The sequence below is a fragment of the Suricata suricatta genome, chromosome 11, assembly GCF_006229205.1.
Source record: "Suricata suricatta isolate VVHF042 chromosome 11, meerkat_22Aug2017_6uvM2_HiC, whole genome shotgun sequence".
In the NCBI taxonomy this organism is placed as follows: Eukaryota; Metazoa; Chordata; class Mammalia; order Carnivora; family Herpestidae; genus Suricata; species Suricata suricatta.
The window spans coordinates 29,334,204-29,348,057 of NC_043710.1; positions in this window are offsets into that span (position 1 = coordinate 29,334,204).

The window sequence follows — 13,854 nt, forward strand, 5'->3', positions numbered from 1 at the left end:
TCTTTAATAGTTCCAGAGAGTTCTCTGGCTAAAGGTCAGTGCTACATCTGTCAGGCAATGTGGATAATCTTATTAAAAGTCATATTTCTACAGTGCTTAATGTTTTTTTGCTTCTTTCTGTCCCTTGGCAGTTCCCTGAAGGCTTTGATTACCAGGGTAGAAGCAGAATGTCCCCCTTCAATCTGGACCTGATTTGAATGGTCAGTTTCACTATAATCCTTCGACCCATCCAATTACTGGTTGTCTTGGCAATGTCATCACCAACCTCTTTTAGAAACAGACCCAGGGGGCTGATCCTTGGAGCCAGGGCAGATATGGCACCAACTTCCTCACTGGTCCAACTCAGGTATACAACTCTTATCTCATTGGGGTCTACCTTAGGTGGCATGGTGGAAGCAGGTAGTGTTGGATGAACCTGAGTTTGGGATGACTGAAGACAGTTGCACCTTGGCCACCTTGAGCCAGAAGCCAAAAGTAAGAACATACATTTAAAGTGTTGAGCATAATGCTTGGAAACAGTTAGCATTCACAATATGAGTGTTCTCCAAGACAAATTAACCAACCACATTAAGGGAAAGAAAGGCATTAGGTATACCTAGCAGAGTCATTCGTGCTGATCTGATTGCTAGATTTCTCTGATCTAGACATATCTTTCACTTTGTTGAGAAAAGTTTTTGCTAGCCAAGGCATGTTACAGGGGCTCCATCCACATTTCTCCATTTAATTCCCATACTCTTCTATTGGAGACCCTTCGAGTTTCTCTCTCCTACATTCTGATCTGCATAGCTCCATTGATGAGTTGAGCCTGCAAAACGAGTTCTGGGCAACAAAAGAGAGAAATTACTTTATCCACACTATCAAGAAGCCTACTTTGTGAGTACTATCAAGACAGATTGTGCCACAAACTGGTGAAGGCCACATAGCATGTCAGAATGAATGTACAGTAATTGAAAAGTATTGTTTGCACACTTTCAGGATCTGGGCAACCTCCCAGCAGACAATGGCATTGAGGAATCAACTGTGCCATGAAGGATGGATTTCAGCTACATCCAGGACAAATGTCATGCATGTGAACTGAGAAGTGTAGGAAGGGCATCAATTACTCTAATGGTTTCCAAGGGAGCACGTTTTCCATGAGACTGAGACAAGAAAAGAGCTTTGTCAAAAACAGCCTCTACGGTCACACTTCCCATTTTTAGCTTGGCTCAGCATTTAAGCTTTCTCAGATGCCCACCTGCACTGCTGGCCCTCAGGGTGCATCTAGTGCTTCCTGAGGGTGTCCAGGATTTCCATCTAACCCTCCTGCTAACCGCCAACCCCCATCCCCAGGGCTTTAAGCACTGACTTTCCCCAGTATTTCCCATCTGGCTGGTGGCTGCACCATGTTTCCACAACACCAAATGGATGGTAAACTTACTGTTCAGAAGACTGAGTGAGGACTTTGTTTTGCCTTATGAATTTGTTCATTTGGTGTCCTTCACTTGGGCCTGTGAGGATGGGCTTTGATTGAATTTTAGACTTGAGATTGAGTTCCTAATGAACTCCATTGGGAGCCAGAAGAAGAATGAAGTGACAGAGGGACAGCTGATCTTTGACCCCAGCCCACTGAAGGCTGTTGTCATCACTGTTGGTGGCTGCTCTGAACAAGAATGCATTGTCTCTCTGTCTATTGTGGACTTGCCTTCACAGTCAGTCTTCACAGGATGTACCCCTTTAATCAGAAAATGTGTTCTTCCACTTAGGGCAAAGGGTGGATGAGGAAGGCAGATCACATAAGTGCAGCAATACTCCAGAGAGTCAGGATTTGAGAAGGAAACATTTGGAGAAAATGGTAAAATTACTAAGAATTTAAAAAATGAATTTAAAATTAATACTTATTGAATAGTTTCTATATACTACTTATATTAGTTCTTTCATTTAATCATTTCAATAACCCTGTGAAGAAACCCCTCTCCCACTTTTCAAATTAAAAAAAATCTGAGGTTTAGTCTTTAAAAAAAAACATAAACAATCAGCTAGGTAGACCCAATATTCTATGATTTAATCCCAGGCAATGAATCTAGAGTCATTAAGTACTACTTGGTGTTCTCTCCATGAACCAGGAGGGAAGTTGAAATCCGAAGTGGCTTTAGGAGCTCCCCTAGCCCCTCTATAATTAGGAAGACAAATATATCTGTGTGAGATGTTTCTTAGGTTCCTTTCTGACTATCCAAAAATTCACTATCTTTCAAGGCTTTGGTCAAGGGGCCACTTCTCTGCAACTGCTTTCTTGAGAGATTTTTCTGAATACCCATAATCCTTTCCAACAATCATTTCAATCAAATTAGCTTAGAAATGCCTCATAAAAGAGCTACTGTGATTCCTCCACCGTGGCGCCCATTTTACAGGTTAAACACTGAGCTTAGAGAAGGTTCATCTAAGATCTCATTTCTAACAAGTCACTAAGTCTGGATTTGAACCCAGGAGATCTGACTCATAGTCTGTATGCTTAATCTCTGTGTTATATTGTGTCCCCTCAACTAAAGTCTATATGATACACCTTCATCAATCAACCAGGTAATCTACATTTTTTGTTTTCTTTTCTTTGCTGCAGTGCCCAGAAGACCTTCCCTAGCACAATTAGCCCACTTGGAATTTGAGAGAAACTGCAGAAGGGAGTATAGTAATTTTCAATGTCTTTGGGGGATATTATCTTGTCATATCTTATACTAGATTATACTATATGTCATGTCTCCCTAATTTGTTATTTTGTTGTTGTTTTCTTTAGATTCTTTGGTTCACATTGCTATGGAAGATCCAAGGGAAAAAAACCCAACTACTTCATACTGAAAGTGTGGAAACATGCCATAGTTTTCTTTGATTAGTGCTTAGGGTAGTTTTGTTTTGTTTTCTTGAAATCAAATCTGATTCCCAGATCCTACCACATTAGAGTGGTTAAAAAAATAATAAGTCTTGTTAAATTATCAGGGTTCTTTTGTATCTCAAAGTAACAGTCTACTTGAGAGGCTTTCTGGTCTGGAAATGGGAGGAGAAGGGATTGAAAGCCTTCTGACCTCTTCCATAAAACCAGTAGAAACCCTATAGGATAATATTCTCAGGATATGAACTAGAAAAAGAGAAGCCTACCCTGGAAAAGATATTGTAGGAGTACATGGATTTCTGGGTCATCGCTCTGGGTAGAAGTGGGAGACATATCTCTCCTAGGAATCTATAAACTCAAATCTACAGTCTATCAGATTTGGACCCAAAAAAAACCCACAAGGTGTACATGTATTTTAAAGGGTCTCTCAGGTAACAATACTACCAGATGTCTGGCAGAAACACTGGAAATACTTCTTTGGAAGACTAGACTTTAAACCAGGCTTCAAAAAATTACTGTGGACATTGCTCTAAAGAACATAAGCCAACAATAAAAAGTGACTAAACATATGAGTGAATAAGCCAATTCTAGAATCTGACCCACCAAAACTATAGATGTTGAAATTATCTGGTTTGGAAAATAAAATGACATTTTAATACCTTCTTAAAATAAAAGTATTGAAATTTTGAGAAATGCAGAAGATAAAAACAAAGAAACTTAAGAGACAAGGAAAATAAATTGCAAAGGTATAAGAGATGCTTATTGGCATTTCAGAATTGCTGAGAGAATTGGGAAAAGTCAATATTCAGTATGATAATGGCTGACAGTTTTCTAGAATTCATAACAGATTCAAATCTTCACATTCAGAAAGATCTGTGGATTTTGTAGTGAAACTGAAAAATACCAAAGGCAAAGTGAAAACCTTGACACTACCCAGAAAGAAAAGACAGATTAAATACAAAGATACACAATTAGAATGACTATATACTTCTTAAAATCAACAGTAGAAAGCAGAAGAGAGAGAATACCTAAAAGAGCTGAAAGAAAATCATTGTTACTTTAGAATCTTATAATCTGCAAAACTGTATTTGAAGAATGAGATTTATATACAAACATTTTCAGGTACACAGAAAGGCGTGCTACCAACAGAGGCTCTCTCGCTGAAAGACCTTCTGAAGGATTTTCCTTTGTGAGAATGAAAACCTCAGAAGGAAGATCCATGGTATTAAAAGTAATTGTTAGCAAAGAAAATGTAAACATATGGGAAAATTTAGAGAAAACTTGATGTATAAAATAATAATGTTTAATATATTGGGCAAAAATAAGTAAGAAAGCTATAATGAAAACCCAATACAATAGGATTTAAGTCAAGAGGGAGATGAATAGTTAGCGATCTAAACTCTTTCAAGTTGATTAACAGAAATGTAAAAATTTCCATCATCTTTAAAATTTTATTTTCAAACTTACAGAATAACTTTTTTTTCCTCCTAAGCCATTTGAGAGTAAGTAGCAGACCTGATGCTCCATTATTCTTGAATACTTAGGTTGTGTGATTCCTACAAACAAAATCATGCTCCTACATAGCCAAAGTAACCATCAGCATTAGTAAATTCACATGGATACATTACTACATCTAATCATCATACCTATTCACATTTTCCCATATGTCCTAATATCTTTTATAGCAAAAAGATCCTGTTCAGAACCTGTGTTGCATTTACTTGTCATACCTCTTTAGCCCAGTTCAGTAATTTTCCCCTGACTTTTATGACCTTGACACTTGAATATTACAGACCAGTTATTTTGTAGAATGTCCTTCATTTGGATTTGTCTGATGTTTCCTCATGATTAGATTTAAGTTAATACATCTTTGGCAGAAGTAACATAGAACTGATCCTATTGCATCCTGTCATGTGGCTGTCCTTTTCTGAAGAATGCTATATCTGATCGGTTGATTAAAGTGATATATGCCAAGCTTTTTCACTCATTGTAGAAAAGTTACTCTTTTTTTTTCCTTAGGTACTTAAAAAGTACTTGATGGGGAAGTGTAATGAAACTACATAAATATGTCATTTCTCATCAAAATTTTCATTAATTAATTTATTTATATCATGGATTCATAAGTTATTTTATTAAATACTTAATAATCCATTATTTTCATTAATGTTTCAACTGTCATCAGCTTTATCGATGAAAACCTCTTCAAGCTGGCTGTTGCGTTGTTTTGAAATGTCCCCAGCATTTTTTGAGTACTTTCCTACTTGATGGCATGAAAAGATGTTCCAGGCTCATCTTGCTTTTTCCTTTGTAGCCACCTCAGAGAGCTCTTCCTCACCCTGCTCTGGCTCTGACACCTTATACAGAACCACCATCTTGACTAGAAGCCTCCTTCACAGTCCACAGCCTGGCTTCCCACATGAATACTCTCTTCATGACTCTCCACCTTTCAATGTACAGAACCAGAAGCCTGTCTTTACTTCCTGCCCCACCCCTACCTTCCACTTCCTGCATGATACCTCCTTGTTCTGTGTATATTTCCTTCCAAAAGTTACAACCGACCCACCCACTTCAAGTTTCAATACTCTTCACCAAATTTCTCTTCCATATGGTTGCTCTACACATTCTGATCAGGCTCCGATACCTTATTCCAGGCAACCTCCTCCAGGGACACCCTCTTCAACACCCAGTGCCAGGCTGTCACACCACAGGAACTGCCCCTGCCCCTCCCCCATGGAAACACCTTCTTTCCCCGTTACTTTCTGCCACCTCCACCCTGGTATAGACATCTACCTTGTCAGGCCCACCTAATGGACCCAATCACTTGTAAAGAGAAGGGATGGAAAAAGAACGAAGGGGAAAAAATGTGAAGAATGAAGCAGGGAGTGAAGGAAGAAGAAATGGGAAAAGAAGTGGGAAATGAGAAAAGAAGTGGAAAAAGAAGGACTTTATTTTTAAAAAATTTTTAATGTTTATTTATTTTTGAGAAAGAGAGTGTGAGCAGGGGAGGAGCAGAGAGAGAGGGAGACACAGAATCTGAAGCAGGCTTCAGGCTCTGAGCTGTCAGCACAGGCCCTGATGTGGGACTCAAACCCACAAACTGTGAGATCATGACCTGAGCTAAAGTCTCGCACTTAACCAACTGAGCTATCCAGGAGCCTGGAAAAGACTTATTTTTATTTTTCTGTTTTTTGGTTTGGTTTTGTTTTGTTTTGTTTTGTTTTGTTTTGTTTGAAAGACAAAGAGAGACAGTGTGAGCAGGGGAGGGTCAGAGAGAAAGGGAAACACAGAATCTGAAGACAGGCTCCGGGCTCTGAGCTAGCTGTCATCACAGAGCCTGAGGCGGGGCTTGAACCCACGTACCACGAGATCATGACCTGAGCTGAAGTCGGATTCTTAACTGACTGAGTCACCCAGACACCTCAGGACTTTATTTTTAAAGCTTGTTAAACTAAAAATGATTGGTAGAAATCGAAGGTAATCTCTAAAAGGACAAAAATAAAGTATGTAACACACAAATTAGCAGGAAAGGAAAAACAGATTAAGGGAAAAGGAAAAAAATGAAGTCAACTCAAGAGAAGGCAAGAAGGGGACAAAACAAGAGATAAACAAGTAGGATAGGAGGGACAAATAGAAAGTACTACATAAGTTGGTAGAATTTAATCCAAGTATACAACAAGAAAGAACTAAACTATCTTGTTAAAAGATAAAGATTATCATATTGGACTCCAAAACAGAATCCATTTATACTGGGTTCACAGGAACCAGACCTAGAACATTAGGATACAGAAATTTGAAAAGGCCTTGAGCCATGTCCCTTTGACTCATGTCCTCATTATCCTGCTCTGGGGATGCACGAGGAATCAGAGTCGAAGGACCTGCATAAGCTGTTAGAACCAGAGCAAGGTAACAAAGATCTCCCTGGAGGTCTGCAGAAAAAGAACAAGATGAGCCTGGAATGTGTTTTTGTGTCATAAAGTAAGGCAGTGTTAAGTTAGATCGCTGAGGACCAATCCAAAGACGCAGAGACCAGTGTGAAGGGGCTTTCACTGGTCAAATCAAAGTGGGGCAGCCCAGTAGCTGCCTTCTCCAGGTCCATCTGTTCTGGGTCAGTGGGAGGCTAAGTTTGGGCTGACAGTAGGAAGCCATCACCTGGGGTTTCATCTCTACTCTCCTTTAGGCAGAGTCTCTAGCACTGGAGTATCTTCTTTATTGCTATAGCCCCCTCTTGGTCACTGTGGTTCCACTTCTGCTAGGTGGCCATGACCCCTGGGCTTTGATATCATTGTCTCCCCTTTTCTTCCCCTCCCTACCATGGTAGCAGCTTCTTGCTGTTGCTAATCTCCAAGTTTGCCTCACCATCCTTGGTGGGTTTCTCAGATCTATAATGTATGTAGCCCATTTCCTGAATTAAATTCCTTCTGTTGAGTTAGTTAAGGAAGTTTCTGTTTTCCTATTTGGACCTTGACTGATACTCCAGGCAAATTCTAGCAAAAATAAAGATGGCATAATTAATGTTAGTCAGAATAGACTTTAAGGCAAAAAGCAACAGTGAGATATAGAATATAATATTATTCTAAATTTTGTTCATCTAATAACATACCAAAATATGTGCAGCAAATATCAATGAAGCTACAAAGAAAAAAGGAAAGTCACCTTCAGTCTAGGTGATATTTAGCACCTTTGTCTTAGTGAATGATAGCTTACACTGTCAAGGAATGAAATTAAGAAACTTGGTCTAGAGCCATTATAGAATACCACTGCAATAACTAGAGAACATATATTCTTTTCCCAAGTATACATGGAGCCTATTTCACATTTTAGGCCATAAAGGAGGGCTTAACAAAGTTCAGAATATCATACAGACCACAACCCTAACCATAACTCAGAATGCCAGGAATCAATAACAAAAAGATGATTAAAATAACCATATGTATTTGAGGGGAGGCACATAGATATAAAAAGAAATCACAAAGGAAATTTAAAAATATTTATAACTGAAAAACAATGGGAAAAGTAAACTAGTACTGAGAGAAGTTAATGTCTTGTAAATGTCTGTATAAGAAAAGAAGAAGGGCTGAAAACTAAGAACAGCAGAACAAACCCAAAGGAAGTAGAGGAAAGAAAATGCTAAAATAGGAGAAAGCAGATGTAATGAAAATACACTTATAAAAATTAAAACTGCATTTTAATAGTTAGTAACATTCAAAATATGAGTTTTACCTTTGCTCAACAGGATTTTTATGACAATGAAATGGTGTTTAGAGAGTAATAAGGTGGTAGATGAGCAAATTCTGTTATTGTGCTCCTGCCTATTATTATTATGTCATTCAAGTAGAAAAGCCTACCTCAAAGGAGCTTCTAGTAGTAAACTTACAATTTTCAATCTTTTTCAGGGATTTTCACTATGATCCATTTTGAGTTAATTTTAGTGACAGGTATAAGGTTTGTGTGTAGATTGATGTGGCTGTTCAGTTGTCCAACACCATTCGTTGAAAAGACTATCTGGTCCATTGTATTGCCTTTACTCCTTTGTCAAAGATCAGTTGCCGATATTCACATGGGTCTATTTCTGATCTCTCTATTCTGTTCTGTTGCTCTATTTGTCTATTCTTTGCCAACAGCTCACCGTCTTGATTACTGTGGATTTACAGTCTTAAAGTTGGGGAGCATCTATCTTTTGACTTTGTTCTTCTACTTCCCTATTGAGTAAGCTATTCTGAGTCTTTTACCTCTCTGTATAAACTTTAGAATCAATTTGTTGTTATCCATAAAATAGCTTGCTGGGATTTTGATTGTGATTATGTTGACTCTATTCATCAAGTTAGGAAGAACTGATATCTTGATGATATTGTCTTCCAATCTATTAACATGGACTATCACCTTATTTATTTCATTATTCTATGAAATGGAATCTTAAGCCAATTGATCAGGAACTACCTGATCGACACTAGTGAGATAATCTGCCTGATAGACCCCTGCCATTCCCTGAAGGAGAGTGACCTTGCCACAACCAATCCACTTTTTGCTAATATAAGTTCCTTGTTCCTACTCCCTCTGCCTATAAAAGCCTTTCATTCTGTACAGCCTCTGGGAGCTTCTTTCCATCTACTAGATGGGATCCTGATTCATGAATTGTTGAATAACGCCAATACGATCTTTAAAACATACTCAGTTGGGGGCACCTGGGTGGCTCAGTCGGTTGAGCATCCGGCTTTGGCTCAGGTCACGATCTCATGGTTCGTGGGTTCTAGCCCTGCATTGGGCTCTGTGCTGACAGCTAGCTCAGAGCCTGGAGCCTGCTTCGGATTCTGTGTCTCCCTCTCTCTCTGACCTTCCCCTGCTCATGCTGTCTCTGTCTCTCAAAAATAAATAAAAAACATAAAAAAAAACTTTTTAAATGTACTCAGTTGAATTTTTTAAACAGTCCACAGATATTTTTAGAATTCTTATTATTTAAAATGAACATATATGCTACATACATCCTTCTGCATGTATTTTATGTTACCAAGTAATTGCAGCACAATGCGATAAGTGCAATTGCAGAGGTAGATTGAGGTAAATGATACAAAATTCCGTGAACATGCAGAGAGAGGACATGAGGGGACACTTTCTGGAGGTTGAACAGGGGTCTGTCTACCAGGTACAGGCAGAGAAGGGCAATTTATGCACTGGGTTCAAATGAATTAAATAGCTTGCACTTTGGAGGAACTATAAGAACTTCCATATACTTTGGGCCAAGTGTGGGGGAAATGAGAGCTATTGATTCTTGATAAATGCAGGATGAAAATGACAAAAAGAGGGACATTATTTCTGTTTCTTTGTAATAAGTTTATCTCATGCTTAAAGTAGAATAAAGTGATTCGAACCTTTCTTTTAAATAAGACCGGCAGCCCCGCCTCCGAGCACGTAGTTCTAATCCTTAGCTAAACAAGCTGCGGGCCATGCAGTGCCACCTGCATCCACTCATCCTTCTTCCCATTTGGCCTTGCAAAATTGTTCTTTTTCAAAGTTCAAGTTTTTAAATCCCTCTGTCAAGGCTTCACTAATTAAAGCCCAAACAACCTTAAAAGCAAATGAGCATTTGGGGCCACTGGGCACCATTCCATGGCTCTGGATCCATTGTTTTTGTTTCTTAATACTCAACAAGACGTCTTTGTTTAATTCTGAGCTTCCACAAGTGCCTTTTTCTCACTTTGAGCATTCTCCCCCTCCCTTCTGTCTCTCGTGGAGCTCATCACAATCAGTCCAGCAAAATTCCACCAAAAAGCTGCACATCACTATTGAGGTCACATGATGTGATTCTCCATGTAAATGCTCACCACCTGTGCCAACCCTTCAGCCCCCATCGCTGCTTTGAAGTCGCTTCATGTGTATAATTTCCAAGACAGAAAGGTACATGCAAAGTGTATACTAAATGCAAAGAGCAATGTATTCCTAATATGAGAAAACGGGATTTCTCTTGAGGTTCTGCATAGGTATATTTTAAGACAGACATAGTTCATGGGTAAACCTCTTTCCCCCTCCATTTTCTCCTGTCATAACCGGGAAACAAAAGCAGGAGCCCAACAGAAAGAAAGAGCCTGCTTTTTATACTTGCAAAGTTGATAGTGGGTCACCAGTAAAACAGAAGCTTTTGACACTTGCTCCGTGGATTACTAGGAAGAAGAAGAAGAAGAAGAAGAAGAAGAAGAAGAAGAAGAAGAAGAAGAAGCAGCAGCAGCAGCAGCAGCAGCAGCAGCAAGCAGAAGAGGAGGAGGAGGAGAAAAAAGGAGGAGGAGAAAAGAAAGAAAAAAAGAGAGAGAGAATGTTAGTGACCACACATCAACACATCCTGAAACTGCCTGGTCTCTCTAAGAGTTAAATGCATTGTATTTTGGTCATGCTTGTCTCATTTTCCTCTGTGACAAGCCTTAACTTTTTTTTTTTACACCTTTGATGGATAGCATTTTCATTCAAAGATTTTTCCATCATTGTAAGTTAAATTGTTTCTTAAAAGTAATTACAAGCCCCGTTCTTGGTAAATCAATAAGGAAAAGAAGTGTCCATCATGTGGATCTTTGCCTCCTTAAGAACATAAGTAGCATGTGTTATACAAATTAACAAAGTTCAAAACAATGTAATAGGTTTGTTTCTCTTTTCCCTTATGATCAGATAAAATCAAAGCCTCCCTAATGAATGCTTCACCATTTTCTCTTTTTAGATCTGGGTATTAGTTGTGTCTTTGAATGCAATTGATAAGCCTCTGCATAACAAAATGGTCTCTCCCCCTTCCCACTCAGAAAATCCTAGAAACTAAGTTTACTCTGATGCTAGGAGGCTTCTCTGGGGTTATTAGCTGCTCCCCACGGTTGGGGAAGCAGCTATCACCACTTGGATGTACTATCTGGACCTGTTAATCATGGATCAGCACAGAGCCGGTGGTGGAGGAGAAGGTTAACTTCTGAATGATAGATTTTAGTCACTTGTGTACCCTATTTGAATCATGAAAATAAACAGTGTCACCCAAAGATCAACATAAGCTGTGTCACCTTGTTTAAATGTTTAAATTAAAATGGTGGAAGACCCACCACAGGTCAGTGGAAAACCAACCACTAGCCACCCCCACCTTGAGCCTCCCAAAGCCTCTGGGGATTCCCAGGAGGTTTACACGTCTCTTAGTCACTCTTACTCTTGCTAGTTTCTTCCTTTGAATCCTCATTTTTACAGGTATCTTCTCTCCTGCAGTTGGATTTGTCTTTCAAGATAGCCTAGAGGTTAAGAGCACAGGTGGGGTCACTTGTAGCTGGATGACTCTGGGCAATCCACGCCTCCACTCTGTCTCAGTTTCCCCATCTGTGAAACAGGCTAATAGAACACCTCCTCTGAAGTTGTTGTCTGCATTAAATGAGCAGAAAGCACTTGGAAGAGGACTGGCAGAGAGGAAAGGCTCCCTAAGTGTTAGTTATTGCTCTCCCCCTGCTCCTCACCTAGTCTTTTCCCCTCTGCTTCTCTAAACATCTTCTGAAGTACAAATGTTTGACTCTTCCCAGTGGTCATGGAGGTGAGTCATTACAATTCCTCCGGTAGTCCTGCTCCAGGCAAGTTCACTGACCAGCTCCTCAGTCCCCCCCACCCCCATCTCAGCTAGACAGGTGGGTGACTTGCTCATCTTCTGTGCCCGCCTCACCCCCTCCCCTGCCTTCCTTTTTCTTGGCCCCCTCATTTCCTCAGCTCACCCTCCTCATCTTTCCTCCAAAGCCCCCGCTATTTTGTAGAATGGTTCAGCAGAGTCTTGTCCACAGACATCTCTCAAGCCATCCCGCAGAAGCTTTGGCATTTAGACCCTAGGAGGGCTTTTCAGGCATTTTCCTAAATAAAGAGCCTTTCACGAAAGGAAGTATGACAGTCCCCAGCAGCAAAAGCAGCCGCTAGAAGTTAGAATTTTTAAAGGCCATTTTTCTCCATTACACTAATAATAAAAATGATCATGAGTAAAGATGGTCAAAGGTATAAACTTCCAGTGGTAAGGTAGGTAAGCTCTGAGGAGGCAGTGTGTACAGCTTGGTGACTAGAGCTAACAAAACTGTGCGGTATATTTGAAAGTTGCTGAGAGAGTAGATGTTTAAAAAGTTCTCCTTACAAGGAAAAATGTTGTGACTTCGCGAGGTGATGACTGCTAATGAAACTAATTGTGGTAATCATTTCACTGTATATAAACGTATGAAATCATTATGTTATACATCTAAAACTAGACAGCATTGTGTTCCAATTATATTTCAATAAAAGGGGATAAAAGAATTCATGCTAGAATGTGTTTTGCAAACATACCAACTGCTTTATATCCATTGTTATCAGGGTCCAGTGAAATTCTACTTCAAATTTCTGTGTCTCAATCTCCTCATCTGAAAACCAGAGAAAAATGACGTAATACAAGGCCAACCCTTGAAACAGTGCCTGGACTTAGTAAGAGCTCAAAGATTCTAATCATCACTCTTACTATCCTCATTCAACAAATAATGGAATGGAAGTGGGTCCTAAGGGGTTCCTTATTCAGGTTTACAGAGGGGAAAGGGGGACAGCCAAGATTATTTTCCAGGCTGCCTGCTTCAAGGCTCATCTTCCACTCCTCTTCAATCAAGGGCTGGTGAGAGCGTCTAAACTACCATGTCTAACCCAATAATAGTGTCTATCCCACATGGACAGTTTCTGAGCTGATGAATCTGAATTTGAGGATTCAACTAGTGAAAAACAATTAAATAAACATTAGGACATTTTACATGAAACTCTAGATAGACAATTTCTCTTTAAAAATTGGAAACAGTTAGCTCATATTTGGGGAGGGAAACTGTCAGTGAGAGCAGAGTATCTGCTGCTTTTCCAGAAAATGATCTCTCCTCTTCTCGCCACATTTGACTTTGTTTTTTGTTTGTTTGTTTATTTTGTTTTGTTGTTGTGGTTTGTTTTTTAATTTTTTCAGGAGTAGAATTTAGTGATTCATCACTTACATGTAACACATGTAATACAAGCGCTCCCCCTTAATATCCATCATGCATTTAGCCCACCCCCTCCCCTCCCCTCCAGTGACCCTGTTTGTTCTCTGTGTTTTAAGAGCCACATATGGTTTGCCTCCCTCTCTGTTTTTATCTTATTTGGCCTTCCCGTCCCCTATGTTCATCTGTTCGTTTGGGTTTCTTACCAGCCTGCACCCTGCGATATTTCGTTTGTGCTTCAGGCCCTTACCCTGGCTGACCTGTGTATAGTCTGCACTTACACGAGTGAATGTGATAATTAACAAATCACCCCTTCAGTGATGCAGCAGAAACTTCAGGAGACCCCATTAGACTGACTCTGTGGAGCCACAATAACAAAATGCACAAAATTCCTTCCGCACCAGAATCTTTAACAGCTTCTTCAGAATTGCCTCTTTCCTCGCCCTGGCCACTGTCAAGTAAATGGACGTGAAGGACCCTCCACAACTGCTCAGGTAATTTACTCTGAAAGCTCTTTGGAGGTTC